This window comes from Balaenoptera borealis (assembly GCF_965194805.1).
Source record: "Balaenoptera borealis genome assembly, chromosome: 4".
Classification (NCBI taxonomy): domain Eukaryota; kingdom Metazoa; phylum Chordata; class Mammalia; order Artiodactyla; family Balaenopteridae; genus Balaenoptera; species Balaenoptera borealis.
In genome coordinates this window covers 69815989-69836095 of record NC_138861.1, presented here as the reverse complement: position 1 = coordinate 69836095, position 20107 = coordinate 69815989, and the positions used below count along the sequence as shown (strand labels likewise).

At 32.3% G+C, this 20107-nt stretch overlaps 1 protein-coding gene across 1 annotated transcript in view; it reads left to right on the top strand.

Annotated features, from left to right (window-relative positions):
- The window catches only part of LOC309627697 (uncharacterized protein), a gene marked incomplete at its 5' end in the record, with an annotated part of 301312 nt that overhangs the window by 189057 nt on the left and 92148 nt on the right, over positions 1-20107 (top strand). The window lies entirely within an intron of this gene.

Sequence of the window (20107 nt, the reverse complement as noted above, 5' to 3'; positions counted from 1 at the left end):
ACATAATTTGCTTTGATATTGCAGAAGAGGATTTGTCATTAGTCTTTCACATATTAATTTTCTCTTTGCGCAAATCCATAATGAGAGAATACTCCCAGCCCTTTAAGATTTGGACAGAGTCTGAAAGCATAATTCAATAAATACAGTAGTTAATCCTTTAATTTCCTTCCTTTATGTCCTATGAAACCCTCAAACTTCAAGGTTTGAGGTTCTCACAATCTTTCTTTATTTGTAACATCTTGATGATGTCTTAAGAGTTGTCCACAAAAACCCAAAAGAAAACGCCAGCTTTGTAAACCAATTTTTAGTTTACATTGCATCTTCCAGACAAAGTTTTACCTTCCAGACAAAGCTCTGTAATAAGTTTCTCTGTCATTACTATAGAACATCTTAAAGGATTGGGAAAAGGCAAAGAGAGTCAAATCCCAAGAGGTGAAGGAGACTGGATGGATTAGCTCATATGTAATGTACGTATTTTGCCATTAATTTCACAAATGCCTGTATTTAAAGCTATAAAAATTCTTTTGGCTTGCATTCTTATGTATATGTGTGTGTACTCTGTAACAGAATGAATGAATTCATTAGAGAATGAGAGAATAGATTAGTAAATGAAGGGATTCTTTTGTAAATCGTAGACTCAAAATTATAAATTAGTTCTCCATAACAAACATTTTGTGGCCTATATTTACGAGGACTGCATCTGGAAAAATCACCATCTAATCTAAGTACACATGATGGTGAGTCTACATTATATCATATTTTGTGACGTAGAGGGCAGGGGGAAGAGGGAGAAGGAAAGGAAAATAAGATAAAAACATATTAAAATAAAGAGTCTTATTACTATTTATAAGATGGATCTGTGATTCTCAGAGAAATTTTACAAAATTTAACTTCCAGCAAGATTCTTGTGAACACTGCCTTAAATTGACTATTATACTCTTCTGTATGCTTTCTTCTTGTGGATATTTTCCCTTCTCTTTGCCGACAATGAATTCCAAATGTGCCAGGCTTATTAGTTTGGCCCTTACTTCTCTTGCTGGGCCCCGGTTGGCCAATGAGAAGGCCATTTTAAACTACTGACCCTGCACCTGGGTATTTGTAGCTCATGGGGGGTATTAGCTGCTGTCCATTTTTTCCCTTTCTCTACTGCTTGTAAAGACTTGCCTGGTTGTAGACTGTACAGAGATTAATTTGATCATTCCCTACTTGTGAGAATAGGTTGCCAGAAGCCCCACATCTATCTTCCAGCTCTTACTGGTGTGGAGGACTGATTTTGGACTGAAGCTTGGTTTTCTTTCTTAAGCTTTGTGAAAACGTCCCCTGCTTACCAGTATTTAACTTGGAAATTGCTTTTTTAATGTGGCTTATTTTATTTATATAAACTACAGAAGAGTCAGTAATGATGAACTTTAAAATTCTTGAAACTAATACGTATGATTTTAGATAGACTGAGGTTCAAACCTAAATTCAGTGATAACCTGATTTTTTTTTTTTCTGGAATTTCAATAAGAAAACACTGAGTTTATATGATGCCAAAGTGTATTTCCTCTTGCTAAATCTAACAAGCTATTAAGCTTATTTCTGACAGTTTTAAAATTATTCTTATAGATTAATTTGAGTCATTAGTAATAAAGAAAGCTGTTGAATCTTCAGCTTACATATATTGACTTTTAAGTCTAAATAATGCAATTTACTTATTAATTTTGTCTTGACTCTTAACACGTCATAAGAACAATGATTTTGGCTGTGGAAATCTGATACTGGCATTTTATGCCCCAGGACTAGCTCTGCTTGTTTTATTAGTTTGTTTTTCCAGTTATCTTTTAATAAAAGAAAAGATATGTTTTGAGAAAAATCACTGAAAATTCCAATTTTGTTGAAAAATTTTATGATAACTATGTCCGTCTCGTCCCAAACTTTTCCTTTTCATATTTATCAAGCAGGAAAAATATCATTTATTTTCTTTTTTGATATGTCTAAAAAATTAGGCACTGTGATAACCTTAATTAATTCACAATTCCAAAACCCTAGACCAGTTGAACTAAATTAAAGAAAGGCATCCAAAAAAACCAGATTGTGTAGAGGTCTAAATGTTTCCGTTATACAAAAAGTCACCTCATTCATTTTTTATTCTTTTAAGCAATATCTAAAAAAAGAATATTACCATAAGCCTTTTTAACCAAAATTTGAACCAGAAAATAAAATGTTATATCAGTACTTTCTTTTTAAAGTGACTTGTAAGCATTAGATAATATACCTTTACTGGGACTCTGAAAATGATTGCATTGATTTTTATGTTTGATTTATATTATTATTAAAATAAAAAATATTGACAATGATTTGATCTGTAAGGTTAATCCAAAAGAAGAATGGGTTTTGCTGTGCCTTACTTTTAAAGAAGTGTTATCCTGACATTTTAAAATGAACTTTTTGAATATTTAGCCTTTCATAGAACTAAAACTTAATCCAGAATTAAATTAAGGGATCACAGAAAGGGAAGTTTAGAATAAAGGTAACACATTATAGTTACATTTTTGTCTATGAGTATAGATATACTAGATTTTTACAGTAATTCAGATGAATGTGTGTGCGTGTGTGTGTATGTGTGTAATGTTCTTTTTGAAAAATAATTGCTTAAATCAGCATTTTGGCAAATGTAAGGGAAGAAAAATTAAAACTCTAAAAGTTGTTTTCAGTTACTCATTAAAAGAATTGGTGTTGGACACTTTAAAATAACATGTTTTTCCATAACTTTATTTTCGTAATTCTTTAAGTCTAGGTTATAAAAATGAGTAGTATTGAGAGGTGATCTAGCTAGAACAGGATATTTTTTCTTCTTTTAATTTGACATATTGCAAGAATTATACAAAGAATTTCTGTATATCCTTCAACCACATTACCCCAAATATTAAACTTTTACCTGTAACCACAGTTGCTAAAAAAAGACTACCTTTTTTTTTTTTTTTCTTTTTTTAGCACAGTGATATACGTGGCTCTGTTGTATCATTGGGCTTCACATGCAAACACAGATGCAAAGATAAAATTATGAAGAATGTCAACATGGTTAATGAAGAGCATTTAACTCAAAGTGTTGATCCTTTTGCGCATGGGATTCGTGTGACTACACTGGTTGCATGCCCACGAAGCCAGCCCTGTTTATAAACCTTATTCAGATATCGTCAGTTGTACCAATAATGTCCATTATACCAAGAGAAAATCCCTAATCATGCATTATGTTCAGTGATTGTGCCTCTCTAGTTTCTTTTTTCTTTTTTTTTTTTTAGGCGTTTCTCAGTCATTCTTTGCATCTCATGACATTGACATTTATGAATAGTATAGGAAGTTATTTTACAAATGTCCCTCAGTTTGAGTTTTTCTGATGTTTTCTCATGATTAGATTCACGTTAGACGTTTTTGACAAGAATACCACAAAAATGATATGGTGTTCTCAGTGCGTCATATCAGGAGGCAAGTGATGTCAGTAATAATAATTTGCCAGCCCTCCTTCCTCTGTAGAGATTATATTGTAACAGAATAATCAGGATTCTTTCTTAAATACTAGCTTTCACATTTTTGTTCACCTCTTATATGGATAACTGGCTGTTTCACACTGATATGATGCATATTAATACTTAAGAGCAATATTTAACTTCTAGGTTTGAATTATTAATGATATTTCCATTCTTTCACATGCAATTTTGGCTAATAGCTCTTTCAGTCTTTATCTTTTGTTAGAAAAATGATCAATTACCTTATCTTGAAATTTTGTTTTCTCCACATTTGTGACTTGTCAGAAATTTAAAGTACATCTTAAGCTGAGTTGCTGGAACGACTACTTATATTTTACTTACTGGATGTCAGGAAATACTTGGGAGATTTGAGATATTTCCCAAACACTTTCAAATGTAGTGATATTTCTGAGAAAATCACTTTAAAAATTCAGCAAATGAAGTGATAATTCTATTTTAAGATGAGAACCAATTTTTGAAAGGATTTAAGTATAAAGTCATTAAAACTTTTATTTTTTAGATTAAATATTAAGAATGTGTTAATATGAATGTTAACCCTCATTCATTCATTTTAATAAACACGAATTGAGTTCTGGGTAATACATCACCTCTCAAATCTGCACTCCAGCCGACCAAGTGCTGTGATAGCTCGTCTCTAAAAGCTCACTGTTTGGCCAGAGTCACAGACAGGTAACTCAAAACTTTCAGTTCAGTGGGGCTAAGTCCTATGAAAGGGGCAGGCAGAGGATGTTCTGGGAGCTCTGATGTGGGTGCCTGACTCACCTTAGAAATTTATTGAAGTGTTATGTTTCCCAGTAAGCTTGCCCGAATATATGATAAATTTTGAAAGATGACTAGAGACTAGGGACAGCATTCTAAATGGAGGAAATTAATTAGAGCTATTGTGCTTATATTACCTTTAATGGTTATTCATTTTATAATGCTTTCGTAGTAAATTTGTTTTTGTTTTGTTGATTCCCCCAAAGAGGTTCCATAACTCCCTGAAAGTATCCCACCTACCACAAACAGGAGTGGAAACACAGCATTAATAAATAATAATTTAGCTAAACTGAATCTGTAACTAATGCTGCAATGAACATGGAATGCATATCTTTTTGAATTAGTGTTTTTGTATTATTTGGGTAAATATCCATAAGTGGAATTTCTGGATTATGTATTAGTTCTGTTTTTAATTTTTTGAACAACGTCCTCCATTCTGTTTTCCATTGTGGCTGCACCAAAATACATTCCCACCAACAGTGCCCAAGGGTTCCCTTTTCCCCACATCCTCACCAGCACTTGTTATTTCTTGTCTCTTTGACAATAGCCATTCTAACCAGTGTGAGTTGATAGTTCATTGCAGTTTTGATTTGCATTTCCCTGATGATTAGTGGGCTTTTACATTCTTATTTTACTCTACTATATATTAAGGTGAAAGATTTTCTTTAAGGTAGTCTTTTTTATTTATTCATTAATCTCCAATGAAACCTCTCAAATGTCTTAGGTTTTCAAGGAAAATGATTTAAAAGAAGATGTAACATTATTGCAACTAAGCTTTGACAGCAAGCTTTGCAATATTCCAAATAAACTTTTCTATACTATCTTGGGGAAAAAAATTTCTGTACAATTTAAGAGGTACATAAAATGTTTTATACAGTGAATAATTTGAAAAATATTTTGTTATATTACAAATTGCAACCTATGACAAGAGGCTTGGGTCTGATAATGTTTTGTAAAATAATAAATATAAAATCTGATAAAAATACCCACATTAAAATATTCCCATATATTAACTGAATGCTTTGGTATATTAACTTCATACTGAGGAATTTCACATACATCAAATGTGTTAAATTTATGTACTGACCCTTAATATTTCCATAGTGTACAATGTTTGGAATCTACTATGTACTAAAAAATAAAATATTTTTTATTAAATTACATCAATTTTATAATTTTCATAGAATTTTTAGTATTGGGGTGACCAAAAATTTTCATTCAGGTTTTTCCATAATATCTTACCAAAAAACCCGAACGAATTTTTTTGCCAATCCAGTAGTATGTAAACAGGAAGAGACAGAAGTAATTCCTGAAGTTATAACTATATCCTAAGAAATGATATGAAACACTTTTAGTTTTGCAACTTACAAACCAATTAATGGTGTGAAATTTGTTCATTTAAAATAATCTAATAGAAATGATTGTCTAATAAATATACAATTACTCTGAACTCAAAATTATAAATTATAAAATGTTTCTATTTTGAAAGTTTATAGTTTATGTGCATATCTAATAAACACAGTTGAATATGTACGCAAATATTGGAAGTTAAATTACACAATTTCCCTAGGATTTACTATACTAATCACTTTAGTAAATCTTTGGACATATTATTATTTAGATCAAATTTTTGATGTCTTTGTGAAAATTATTGGAATAACTTAATCATATTGGTATTAATTTAAAAATATGCATAATTATAATGCCTCATTATTCCATATTACAATTCCTAATTAAGGCCCTGTAGTAAAGGATTATAAGCAAACATTATTTCAAAACAAATTTTAATATTTAATTTTTTACTTTGTTTTGAATTAAACTTTTTATATATAAAATTAATAAATAGATGTAGATTGACATGTAAGAAATATTACAGAGAGATTTCTTTTACATTTTACTAAGTTTTCCCCAATGGTGATATATGGCAGAACTGCAGTAGAATATTACAAACAGGGTATGACATTGAAACAGTGAAAATACTTTTACTTTCAACCTGCCTATATTCTTATATTTGAAGTGAGTTTCTTGTAGATACCATATCTGCCAATCTTTGTCTTTTATTTGGTATAAATTTATATAATATAGTTATTGAATATGCTAATTTAATGTTAAGGCTTACATCTTTAGTGTTTTTAATGTGTTTTTATATGGTTGCTTTAGGTATTACATTATATATAAATGACATCACAGTCAACTATTGTCAACATTTCACCAGTATGAGCAAAGTGTGGAGACTTTGTCTCCCTTACCGTCTCTTCACCCTCCCTCATTTACAATATAGTTGTCTTGTTTTCTCAACATATATTCAGAACCACACCAGTGTCAAAATTTTGCTTCTTTTTTTTTTTTTAATTTTTTTTTTAACTTATTTATTTATTTATTTATTTATTTATTCTTGGCTGTGTTGGGTCTTCGTTTCTGTGCGAGGGCTTTCTCTAGTTGCGGCGAGCGGGCTCCACTCTTCATCGCGGTGCGCGGGCCTCTCACTATCGCGGCCTCTCTTGTTGCGGAGCACAGGCTCCAGACACGCAGGCTCAGAAAATTTTGCTTCTAATGTCAAATATAATTTAAGAAGAGAAGGAAAGTCTGTTGTATTAACCTTTATTTTTTCTTACTATATTATTTTTTCTTTCCTGATAATGAGTGATTCCTACTTTTATTATTTCCATTCGATTTAGAGGACTACTTTCAGACATTCTTTTTGAATAGGTTTTTGGCAACACATTTTCTTAGTTTTCCTTCATCTGAGGATATCTTTGTTCCCTATGATTCCTGAAGGATGTTTTCCTTGACATATAATGCAACATGTTCACAGGTTCCAGCGATTAATATGTGGACATCTTGTGGGGGGTGGCATTTTGTGCCTATCAGAACAGGAATGGTAGATTTTTATTATAGTTTCTGTGGCTTTTTTCAAATATATTTTTTTTTCATGTTTTCTTCCCTGTGGCTTAAATTGGGTAATTCTTTTTTTGTATATAAAGTTAACTAATTCTATTATCTGTCCTTTCCATTTGGCTCTTGAGGCTATACACTGAGTTTTTAATTTTGGTTATTGTATTTTTCTGCCCTAAATTTTCCATTTGGCTCTTCTTTACATCATATATGTCTTTACTGAGACTTTCTATTTCTTTGCTAAGATTATCTGTTTTATTTGTTTCAAGTGTTTTTGTAATTACTCTTTGGGACATTTTTGTGATAGTCCCTTTAAAATCTTAGATAATCCTGACACCTCTGTCATCTCAGTATTGACATCATTCAATTTTTCATTTCTTTGAGATCTTATTGGATAGTTGTATGATGAATAATTTTCAGTTGAAACCTGGACATTTTGTGTTTTACATTATGAATCTCTGGATTTTATTTAAATCTTCTGTTTTAGCTGATTTCTTTTGTCACTGCCCCAACTGGGGAGATTGAGTGCTGCCTTGTTACTGTCGTATGGAGATAGAAGTTCACGTTTCCCATTTGGCCACTGTAATAAGGGGGCTCCTTATCACTGCTGGGTGAGGCTGGGACATCCAGTTCCCACCAGTCCTCTACTGATACCTCCCTGACTGGGAGGAGTAAGAGTGCTTTGTTACTACTTCCTGTGTGGCCTCCACTGACACCACAGGGCAGGGGAGTGTGCTAACTGTGGGCAGTGGTGAAAGTCTCCACTTGGCCTCTGCTCACACTACCTTATAAGAGGTGCTTCATTACTACTGGTTGGGTGTGGGTATCCAAGTTCCCTATGTAATCTTTATTGATAATATGGAGTTGGGGGTTCTTATTATTGCCTAGAGGGGATGAAAGTCTGAGGTCCCTGCTACGCCTTCTCTGATACCATCCTTCTGGGGGGAATATTAAGCTGTCTTGTTATAACCTACTGGGGGGAGAACTCTAGGCATTTCTTGGCATTTGATGGCATGGATGGTGGTTGGGTACAGTGTTTTCTGTGTTGTTTGCCTTGGGAAAAGTGGTTTTGTTAAAAGTTTCCTGAATTACTGTGATGCCTCTTTCCTGGTTCTTTGGCTCAAGAGAGCAAGCTTTAGTTGGACAGTTTTTTGTCTGCACCTGTTGTTGTTTTCAGGTTGCCAGTGTTTTTGTGTTCCACGTCTAGGTTCTGTAAATCCAAAAGAAAACCTAGGAACTCACCACCAGGTCGTTCCTTGAATCTTAAGGTCCCTAACTTGTTTGCCTATTCTCTCCAATTTTCAGGGTCTTCTTATGTTTGTTTTATGTATAATGCTCAGGGTTTTTAGTTTTACTTAGTTGAAGAAGTAGAAAAAAAAGAAAAAACTTGTATACCTTCTTCCTGGGATCAGAGTTCTCTCTACCTTGTTGTTCAGAAGAGCAGTTCCAGATACTACCTGATTTCAGAAAATGTATCCATTCGGATTTATTTTATAATGTATGTGGATTCAGGATCAAGGGGAATTAATGGGTTATTGCTAATTTTTGACTATTAATGGAAAAATATTAAACTCACATGTTCTACTGATATGAAGTATCTTTGTGTAAAAAAGCCAGATTAGTATGAAAGTTTATATTTAATAAGATGCTTCCATGTTACCAATCCACCACTTTGCCATTAGCTTCTAACTTTCTATTGTTTTAATTTTATTTTTATTATCTTATTCCCTTTCTCTGAGAGTATTGTCTTTAGTGATCCATACTAATTCCTTCATTTGACAAATTGATTCTAAAGACATCTTCTGTATGACCAAGTTAAAAAAAAAGCATTCTTTACCATTTATGTACTAAAAGTTTAATGATGAATATGTTGAAGAATGAGAAATTATTGTGGTTTTTCTTTTTGAAATATGAGAACATATTTAACCTTCATTTCCTCCTATTCTTTTCCTTTGTTCCTTCCCTTGTTTTACGTCTTGGTACCTTAGAATAAGAAGCCAAACAAGAGTCAGATGTTGACATGGCATGTCTTGGGTCTTATTGCTTTGAAACCAGTTTATTAAAAATATGCATTTTCAAATAGTATATGCATATTTGGCAGCTGTATGATTTTCCTATAGTTATTGTAAATATTTATGCTCCAAAGTCCTATTTCTAATATTAAGTGAAACCATATTGTTATGACTTGAATTCATCAGCTTTGTGAGAAAAAAGTCAGAAAATCATCTCAGAAGTCACTCTTAGGCTGTCTCCTATAATTCTGAAGGGCAGAAAGCATTACATAAAAACAGGAACCCAGGAGCTAACTCATCTGGAAAAATGGGAATAATAATATCAAAGGCTTTTCACCTGCCTCTGGTTGGGTCTAATTAAAATCTGTGAAGTTTAGTAAATTCTGCAATGAAAATGTTTCACTAATTCAAGATACATGTTCCCTTGTATGTAATATAAAGAGGAACTGCCAAGACTGTTGTTTCTACTACTCAGCGCATGTTAATTATTTTTGAACATTGGAGCTGATAATTGAAGATTTTATTTATTCTTTTATATAATAAGTATATACCACTCTTATTTCCAGAGAAGAATTTTATTTGCTTGAATCTTTTCTTCTTCTCTTCTGGTAAAGAGATGAATTGTTTAAGGTAACATGATCCAAATGAATATTTTCAACAATTGTATTATTATGCTTGTCATTTTGCTTAACTCTTTCACCATTAATCTGTGCTCTGTATCTGTTTGTTTTTGTTTCTGTGGTTTTTTTTTTTTTTTTTTTTTTGGTTTGGTTTGTTCTTTTATTTTGATTTTTTGTTTGTTTTTTTATAGTCCACATATGAGTGAAATCATATGGTGTTTGTCTTTCTCTGTCTGACTTATTTTACTTAGCATAACACCCTCTAACTCCATCTGTGCTGTCACAAAGGGCAGGATTTCATCTTTTTTATGGCTAAGTAGTATTCCTTTGTGTATATATACCACATTTTTTATCCATTTATCTATTGATGGGTACTTAGGTTGCTTCCATATCTTGGCTATTGTAAATAATGCTGTGATGAACATAGGGGTGCATTTACCTTTTTCAATTAATGTTTTCATATTCTTTGGATAAGTAGCCAGAAAGGGAAATGCTGGATCATATGGTAGTTCTGTTTTTAATTTTTTGAGGAAACTCTATACTGTTTTCCACAGTGGCTGTAGCAATTTACATTCTCACCAACAGCGTGTGAGGGTTCCCTTTTCTCTACATCCTCACCAACATTTGTTTTCTTGCCATTTTGATAGTAGCCATTTTAACAGGCATTATGCCTCAGTGTGGTTTAGATTTGCATTTCCCTAAAAATTAGTGATTTTAATACCTTTTATGTACCTGTTAGTCATCTGTATGTCTTCTTTGGAAAAAAATGTCTATTCAGCTCCTCCGCCCTTTTTTAAATTGTTTTCTGTTGTTGTTGTTGTTGAGTTGTGTGAGTTCTTTATACATTTTTGGATATTAAACCCATATTGGATATGTCATTTGCAAATATCTTCTCCCATTTGGGAGACTGTCTTTTTGTTTTGTTGATGGTTGCTTAGCTCTTTGAATAGTTATTGGTTAACCTGTGTTTTTGCAGTTATATTAAGGGAAATGGAGGAGAGGAGACAGAGACAAAAAATATGAGAATTGGTTTGTCTTTTGCAATAGTATATTAAATCTAAGAGTTATATTTCTGGTTATTTTCTTTTGGTTTTTTCTCTGTTTTTTTTTTTTTTTTTTTTAAAGCAGTTTTTTTTTTTTTAAAGATTTATTTATTGATTGATTAATTGATTGATTGCTATGTTGGGTCTTCGTTTCTGTGCTAGGGCTTTTTCTAGTTGCAGCAAGCGGGGGCCACTCTTCATCATGGTGCGCGAGCCTTTCACTATCATGGCCTCTCCTGCTGCGGAGCACAGGCTCCAGATGAGCAGGCTCAGTAGTTGTGGCTCACGGGCCTAGTTGCTCCGCGACATGTGGGATCTTCCCAGACCAGGGCTTGAACCCGTGTTCCCTACATTAGCAGACAGACTCCCAACCACTGCACCACCAGGGAAGCCCCTTTTCTCTGGTTTTTACAGGAGTTGATATTTGTCATATACTGTAAAAGTGATTTTTCACTTAGTTTCTTGTAAAAGACAGAAAAATTTGTTTTTCCAATTTTAGTCATCAAAATAATAAGAAAGCTTTTATATTATCATCTCAGCTTAAATTCTTCAACCTTTCATGGAGATCTTAAGCAAAAATACTATATTTACTTAATCTACATTGTAGGTTTCTGGTGGTTGTAAAAATAATCGGAAATGTGCAAATTCTAAGTAGGTTTCTGGATTGAATCTGAATGGAAGGAGATGCTACATTTTTATTTACAGCTATTTCTTATTTTTTGCTTTGACATTAGAAAATGTTTTATATGTTTCAATGGAAATAGTCTTGAATACAAAGATAAGAACCTTTAAAGATAGGCTTATTAAGGGACTTCCCTGGCGGTGGTTAAGACTCCACCCTTCCACTGCAGGGGGCATGGTTCCATTCCTGGTTGGGGAACTAAGATCCCATGTGCCACGTGGCGCAGCCAAAAAAAAAAAGGCTTATTAAGATATATTGCTGAATGCTAATTAAGCTTATTGTAGTAATTATTTCTCAGTGTTAACATATATCAAATCATTATGTTGTACACTTTAATACAAAGTTATATGTCAATTATATCTTAATAAAACTAGGAAAAGCCTATTTATTAGAAGTCATATACAAGAAATTTACAGTTATATTAGTTTGCCTTTGGTATTGGTAATTCATTATTGAAAATTTTATTTATTTGTAAATAATTGCCTTATTTCCATGAATCCTTTTTATTTTAGGAAGTCTTTTTTTTCCTGAGGAACTGAAGAGTTACTGAGGAAAGACAGAGTTTTTTTTTTTTCCAAAGTAGTGTATCCAAAACAATTTTTGTAGAATATTAATACTAAATAGTTAGGAAAACTCCAAATCTAGAAATTTATTGCATGAGGGAAACAATTTTAAAGTTGTACCATCTAGCACATCATTGTTTGCCTAAGATTGAGATGCTTATTATAAAGACAGTAAGCTTCTAATGAGTAATGGTAACACATAAAATTGACCATTTTTAGTTTATCTCATTTTCCTCTGTTCTATCTTTTTCTCCACTTCCTCTTACCAATCTCTTCGTCTTTCTCTCCTTTTTCCTCCTCTTCTTCTCATTTAAATAAAAAAAGTTTATTTAAAGTATTTTTTTTTTTTCTTTTTCAATATAGTACGTATTTCCAGCTTTTCAAATAATCACTTGGTAGAGCCAGGAACATACATTTCAATAATATGGCAAGTGATATCTCAGTGTAGGGAATCTAGATGAGGACATTTTTTCCCCAAGTTCTGACACTAACATATTATTCTTGTTTGAGCTATTCTTCCAATAAAGCATTTTAGAACTTAATAGTAGTCTATGCCTTTTTAAGCCTATCACTTCCCTCCCTCTGTCTCTTCTGTGGTTTAGTGAGTTAGACATTCATCAAAATTCTGCAATCTCATTGTTAAGAAGTTTAGTTATTATAGAATGTAATTTTTAGAATATAAAAAATACATTTTTCAGTTATATTTTTCTATGTCCTCATTTTTAGAATAGGTGAAATATGCAAAATATTATAATGTGTTATTTGAAGTTATTGTTAATATATTTTCACAAGCATAATATTGACTTATATCTGTCTCAGTTTTGGCTGAAAACATATGACGGGAGGTAAGAAACTCTACTTCTTCAGTAAAAGCTAAAATTTCAAGTATTTTTAATAGTTATATACCTATTAGTAAAAATGAAATAACTTAAACTTCTGTCAAAAGTCATTGAACCTCCCTATCTTCTTCATCAGAAACTTCCCCAGATTCCTCAAAATGATGTTATTTTATTCAGTTTCAATTTGTGGTAAAGTGTGGTTGCGTACTAAATTGAGTCAGAGTATGTAAGAACAAAGTTTAGAAAAATATTTTTGCCTACATTTTTGGATTCCAATATAAATGATTTAGAAAGATGGTAAGAAAGTACAGGCTGTGGATAAATTCCAATGTGCTAATAACTGCTTGTTTCCAGTGTGCAACAAAGCAAGGAAAAGTTGAGATTAATTTTGGGGAAACTTTTATAACAATTTGTTATTTGTTGCAACATCCAAACATATGATCAATGGGCTTGTTTTGTTGAGAGGGATATATTTCATGAAAGAATTGGTCTGTGACACATTGTATTGAAAAAAAAAGTCTTTTACCACAGATAGTCTGCGAAGCAATGGTTTAGAAAAACAATCCTCTCGTCTGGTTTGATTGTTTTATGTATGGCTATTTTTTAGAAAATTTAGAAATGTTTTCCTAAGTGGTAAATATTATGATAATAGATGTTTTAAAATAGTTTGTCAAATTTTATATTTTTTCACTTTTAGAGGAAGTGTCTATAAATATAATTGAGAATCCAACTTTGTGCTTAAATTGTGTCTACTCCATGAATGAGACATATGGGTTATGAACTTTGGTGAGGGAGATAATTTTAGGGGGAAACCTTTTACTGCTGAAGTAATAGGCCCAAAGGGATCAGATTCATTGTATGTTGGTGGTGGAACAGTGAAGATTTTTGGTAAACATTTGTTCAATTTTTTTTTTTTTAATGAGATACACATTTTAAGCAAAAGCGTATCAGTTAGCAGTTGAGCTTGGTCCAAATTGATTAAAGATAGGATTTTTAATTTTTTCTAAGATGAGTCATCCAGACACAGGGAACAGAGACTGGTGTGGTTTCCTAGGACTAAGCTTTTCTGTTGTCCTTATGTGTAACCTTCATTTTTACTCTTGCAAAATGGTTACTAACTAGAGTGCCGGTCACCATGTTCTGGCTAAAAAAGGAGACGGGCCAGAAGCAAAAGGCACATTTCATCTAAGACTGACATTCATTTTGGAGATTTTTCTAGATGTCGCGCTTAATAACTTTGTTATATTTCATTTGGCAAAATGATGCCACGTATTCTCTCATATCTGAAAGAGTGGAAGTATAATTCCTTTTTAAGGTGAGAACAGAGCTTCTGCCAAGAGAAATAAAATTATGGTAAGGCGACATTAGAGAATGGATATTGGGTAATCACCTGGCAGTCTCTGCTATAGCAATGGTCTGATATTCCACAACTGAGCATATTTCAAGCTCTGAACATCTGACCTGCTTTTGTCTTCAAAATGGCAGTAAATTTAGATCAAATTCTGTTTGGGGTCATCTCTGTTCATTACTTCAGTGTCTTGAGTACTGTCTGATTTTTTATGTTCTTGCAGTATTTTATTCTTCCTGACAGTCTTCCTATTGATATTATTTCTTTTCTTTTTTTTTTGATCTTGGTAAGAGTTTTGTTCTTTGATAAAATGATACACATTGATAAATTCTGCAAAAGAAAACCACTTTCAATGAAAAGAGACCATTTGAATAGGGAAACAGCATTCTGTTCAGAAAATTCTCAGTAAGGCCCAATGTTTGTTTTGTTCATTTTCTAGTAAAATGCTCTATTCATCATTAATATGCATTCATATAATATGGCTCAATACCTAATTTTATTAATTGTGTTGAATATTCATTATTCTATGAGTGGAGTTTAAGAGGAGATACTCGTTTGTGACCACCTAGAGGGGTGGGATAGGGAGGGTGGGAGGGAGGGAGATGCAAGAGGGAAGAGATATGGGAACATATGTATATGTATAACTGATTCACTTTGTTATAAAGCAGAAACTAACACACCATTGTAAAGCAATTATACTCCAGTAAAGATGTTTAAAAAAAAAAAAAAAAAAAAAGAATACAAAAAAAAAAAAAAAAAAGAGGAGATACTCGATTGGATATACAGGTAGCACAGAGTAAAATTTAAAAGCTCTGTAATATTTCAGAAGAAAACGTATGTGAATTTAATTCAGATATTATCGACATGTTACTGATTATAAATAGAAATCCTATGTCATACGTTTCAATAGTTTACTTGATTTAGAGTGGTTTTTATGGCTTTACAGTTTTACAAAATCATAGATGACAATTGTTGTATTAAGAATGTATGTATAATACATGTATGATACATGCAAGTAGATTTTTTTGTATAGTTATGACTATATTTTATTTTGGTGTTTTCAGAGAAGTAAAATATATTTATATATTTTAAATAATCTATTTTTTTACAACTCTAGATAGATCTGGTTGTGCATGACTACAAAGTTAAAAATTTTAAAGCACACCTTTTTATTTTCTTCACTTTTTTTCTTACATGGTATCCTTTACATTAGGGAGCATGGCTCTGTGAATGTGCATTAGATTTACTAATCAGTAATTTTAAAACATTTTGGTTTCTGTAAATATACTCATGGGTTAGTACTTCATACATATTTTTATCATGATAAATTCTAAATAATAATAAAATATTTGCACTGGATAAAAGTTTAGAGACTAGTTCAAAGTCTCATTTTTATAGATGAAGAAACTAAAGCATAGAGTAATTCAGAATCATACCCAAGTTCAAAAAAAGCCACTTATTAGGTGAGGTGAATTAGAACTTCATTCTCTAAATCTTTGTTTTTCTATCACCTGACTCAAAGAAGAAATCTGCCTACCAGATGAGAAATGCCATTCTAGTTACTTTGGAATACTAGTGGAAGATATATTCAAGTTTTAGCTCTGTCTCTTAAGAACTGCATAACTTGGAGCAAAATACTTGCCTGTCATCAGTTTTCTGTAAAACTGGCAAATGCCATCTTACTAACAAATTCATTCACACAATTGCTGTGAAGATCAAATAAGATGCATGTGAAAAGCACTAGAAGTCTAATAATAGTACCACCAACAAGAATAATTTATATCTCTATGGCACTTTTAGGAAGTACTGTTTATTATTGCTCTAGTGCCTAATTCATTTGACCTGCTTATTTTTCTTTCATTTTATACAGAGAAATCATGAAAAATATTTCTACATGCTGTGATGCTAAATACAAGTAGGAAAATTTCTCTCATGATTTCAGCAGGATTAAATTTAATTTATTAATTTATAAATTTTGCAAATTATTTAAAGTTAATGTATATAAATGTGATCTATAGTATCAAATAACTAAATATTAGGAACTTTAATGAGTTCATCTGATAATAGTACCATAGATGTGATTAGTACCAGGAGTCAAAACTCCTTGATGGTGCTGATTTTACTATCTATTTTCAAGGAAACAAAAATACAACTGGCTACTAGGAGAAGCATCCCTAGTATGTCTGTGGCTTAATACCATTCACAGTGTTTATAATTAGATAGGAATTTTCTTTAAATATCATTAATTTTTTCCATCATTCTTTCTTGTCCTTGAAAACATCTATTCATCCTTCAAGTCCCAATCTGATACTACCACCTTTGTGAATCTTCTCCTAATTTATCTTTTAATTTATATAACTTTTATAACTTGTGTAAAGGATGTACAATGAAAATTTGTCCCCAAAAGGCATGTAGAGAGTTAGTGCTTTGCATTTTCAGGTCTTTCCATGTTTTAAAGAGAATAGTCAGCAGATTTCAATGTGTGTATTTTGAGGGTAGAAAGGCTTGAGAATCTTTCATTTAAGGTAACCTTTGAGGCTTAGAATTCAAATGGATGTATAACCATTTTATGCAAATGTTAACGTTAGTATCTCTGAAAAGTTTACCAACTAGAATATCCTCTTTAAAACATCCTCCTTAAAACATTCTTCAAAATTTTGTTTTTCTAAATGCTTTGATTTCTAGTTTATTTGATTTCTCATGTTATATTTTCAGCTAAGATTGTGACAAACATATGTCATTATTATGCTTGTCAATATACGCAAACATTCACAAACATATCATGTTTATGTCTACACACAGATAAGACAAAATGGTTTATGGTTAAGTATTATGGAGCATCTTATTATATACTTGGTTGTATTATGTACTGAGGTTTCCAAGATATTTTTTGTAAACATGATAAAACCAAAACTGGTCCAAGATATTTTTCTATGTAGTATATGCAGTAAGTAATTTTAAGGCTAATATAAATGCTGGAGAATATCTAATTCATTGGTATTATAAATGTTGATAAAGTCTGGCATGGGGGTATGGTATCACACTGTCTTATTAATTAGTAAATTTTTGGTTATGCGATTTTATTTTTTTATAAATAGTTTTAAGAACTTATATATTCTTAAAATATAAACCATACGTGTAAGATTATATATACTTAAGAATAGATAGATTATATAGATAGATAGAAAGAAAGAAATTAGAAGTCACTGCCTTGCTTTGGCCTAAAGCATTATGTTAAACAGATAATAGAAAAAGTAACAATTTTCATAGTGAAATTTTGCTGAATATAAAAATAGATAAAACATTAAATCCTAGCCTAAATATAATGAAGAGGTATTTCTGAGAGTTCTAAGGGGACTATGTTATATGAGTTTTGACATTAATTTTGGTGTGGGGGAGCATGACGGATGCTTTTTAAAATTGAGAGCAACTAGATTTTGTTTTGAGATAAAACTATATAGTTTGTCTGAGTTGGTTACATCTTGACTACTCCCCAAATTTTACAGTTCTACTTATCTGTCTTACATAGTATTTGTGTTGCAGATAAACCTTGGAGTTGAGAGTCAACTACCCTAATAAAACAACAAGAAAGGCACTGATAATTTCACTAAAGAAACTGAGTTATTAAAGTTCTGCTATGTAGAGAAGTAACAGGTGGGAAGAGGACTTAGGGAACAGCATGGATAAAGCAAGAGGCCATGAACTTTCGTTATATTCCAGGGTATGTTGAATCCGGTGTGGAGAAGATTAGCAAGAGATGAGCTGGAAAGGTATAATGAGGTTGAATTTCAGGAGTTTTTGAGTGTTATGGTAGGGAGTTTGAATTTCATGCTACAGCAACATGAAGTCATCTGAGACTTGATGAAGAGATAGGGAAAGGCCTTCTCAAATAGACCTGTCTGGCAGCAGTGTGGAAGGTAAGTTAGGATTCAGACAAAGAGTTCACAGGGCCCTGAACTTGTGGAATGACAGAACAGAATGAAGGGGATGGTGTTAAGAGGTATTATGGATTTGGTTTAAAGGACTTCACAGGCTTATATGGGGAGAAGAATGTGGAAGAGGGACGTCTCCACCTTAATAGCAGGATTTGTAATGTGACTGACTGGAAGACCAGTGATGTTATTTTAATATATTGAAATCACAAGAAGTGAAAGAGCTGGACTACTAGGAGAGGGTAATGGTTGGGGGATGTTTCAGAATTGCCAAAAATCTTGGTTGTGTTGTTCATTATGCGGTTGGAAATGCATTGTTTTGGAACTTAGAAGCAAGGCCACAGTTAAATTGAGATATGAAGAATGGGACAGAATGTTTATAGTAGTCATAAGCCAAGGATGGATTGTAGGCTAAGAACATGTTTAAAAATGGGACTTTGACAAACACCTCCATTTAAAGATGAAGTAGAGGATGAGGAGTTAGTGAAGGAAGCTGAGAAGGGTTAACATTAGAGGTTCAGAAAGAAACACAGAAGGGGAGGACAATGTCACAGAGTTAATACTGAAGAAAATTTCGAGGAAAACAACAGTGTCAAAGGTTACGAAAGTTAGGTCTGAAAAGACTGTGGGGTCTGAAAATGTATTCAGATATTTGTATTTGTATTCAGATATTGAGAAGAAGTATATAATTGCATATTGGGTGAAAGTCAGCTCAGGAGCACAGGAAATAAAGGGAATTGAAGCTTGAGTAATTTAAACTGAGATTTAGCAAAGGAAATTTTGTTGCCTAAAGAAGTACTTCCAGCAATAGCAAATTAAAGACTCACATCAGTATAGAAAGAAACATCACCCTCAAGTTATTTCCATTGCACCCTGTTGTCTCTCTAGAAAAGAGAACATGGGTAGAAAGCAAGCTGAAAAGTTAAAGGTGAAGGAAAATAAAGCATATATTAAGTAAACAGAGAGAGAAGACACTTTGGACTACCATCTTCAGGAGTATGTAGGTTCATGTATCATATATCTTTTAATATATTCTAAAGTTCTTCATGTAGTAATTTTACACTCAGTGTAGCTGAATTGATTTTTACCCTCACTTCTCTTGTTTAGAGTTGGGGGAAATGATTACAGTTTTTATCAGGTTATTCCTTCTTTGAACATAAGAGGTAGCTCTATACATTCTCATGTACACATTTCAAAAAGGCCAATAAATGGTTTTTAAAAAGTTCCTGTTTGGTAGGCAGTATGATTTGAGAAATTGGGGCAGTAGCTTGCCTGAGTACTGGATATTTAAGAGACTCTCAAGTTATTATAAATTACAGTTCAGAAATATGAATGGGAAATAGTCATTTTAATTAGGAAGATACACTTGGAAATGAAGTAATTTTTTAAAGGTAATTTCCTTGGTGAGTGTTTTACTGATCACTTGAATTTATTTACCACACAGACGTCACTATGAAATAGGTATTTATGGGGTAGTTTTTAACTAGAAAAAATGTGTTTTAGAGTTGAAGTGATGAATCATTTTATCCATATCTTGGCTCAAGTGGCCCTCGTGAAAGGTGATCCCATTGATAGATTTGGCATATCCTAACTGAATGCTTTGTCTTCTAAAACACAACAAAATCTGTCTTACATTTATGTTCAAAAGCTCTATATCAACAATGAGGTACAAAGATAATCAAAATATTAACCTGTACTTTGGAAAGAAACAGGTAATTTTGCCTTTCATCATAACCGAAGCACTTTATAAATTAATAGAAAAATAAGTTATATGGCTACATATTTCTAAATGTAAATGGGATTGGAAGCAAGTCAACCAACCTAATCAAATTTATGAACACAAGTGCAATAGTGTAGCTGTTGAGATGGCTTCACAGGTATGAA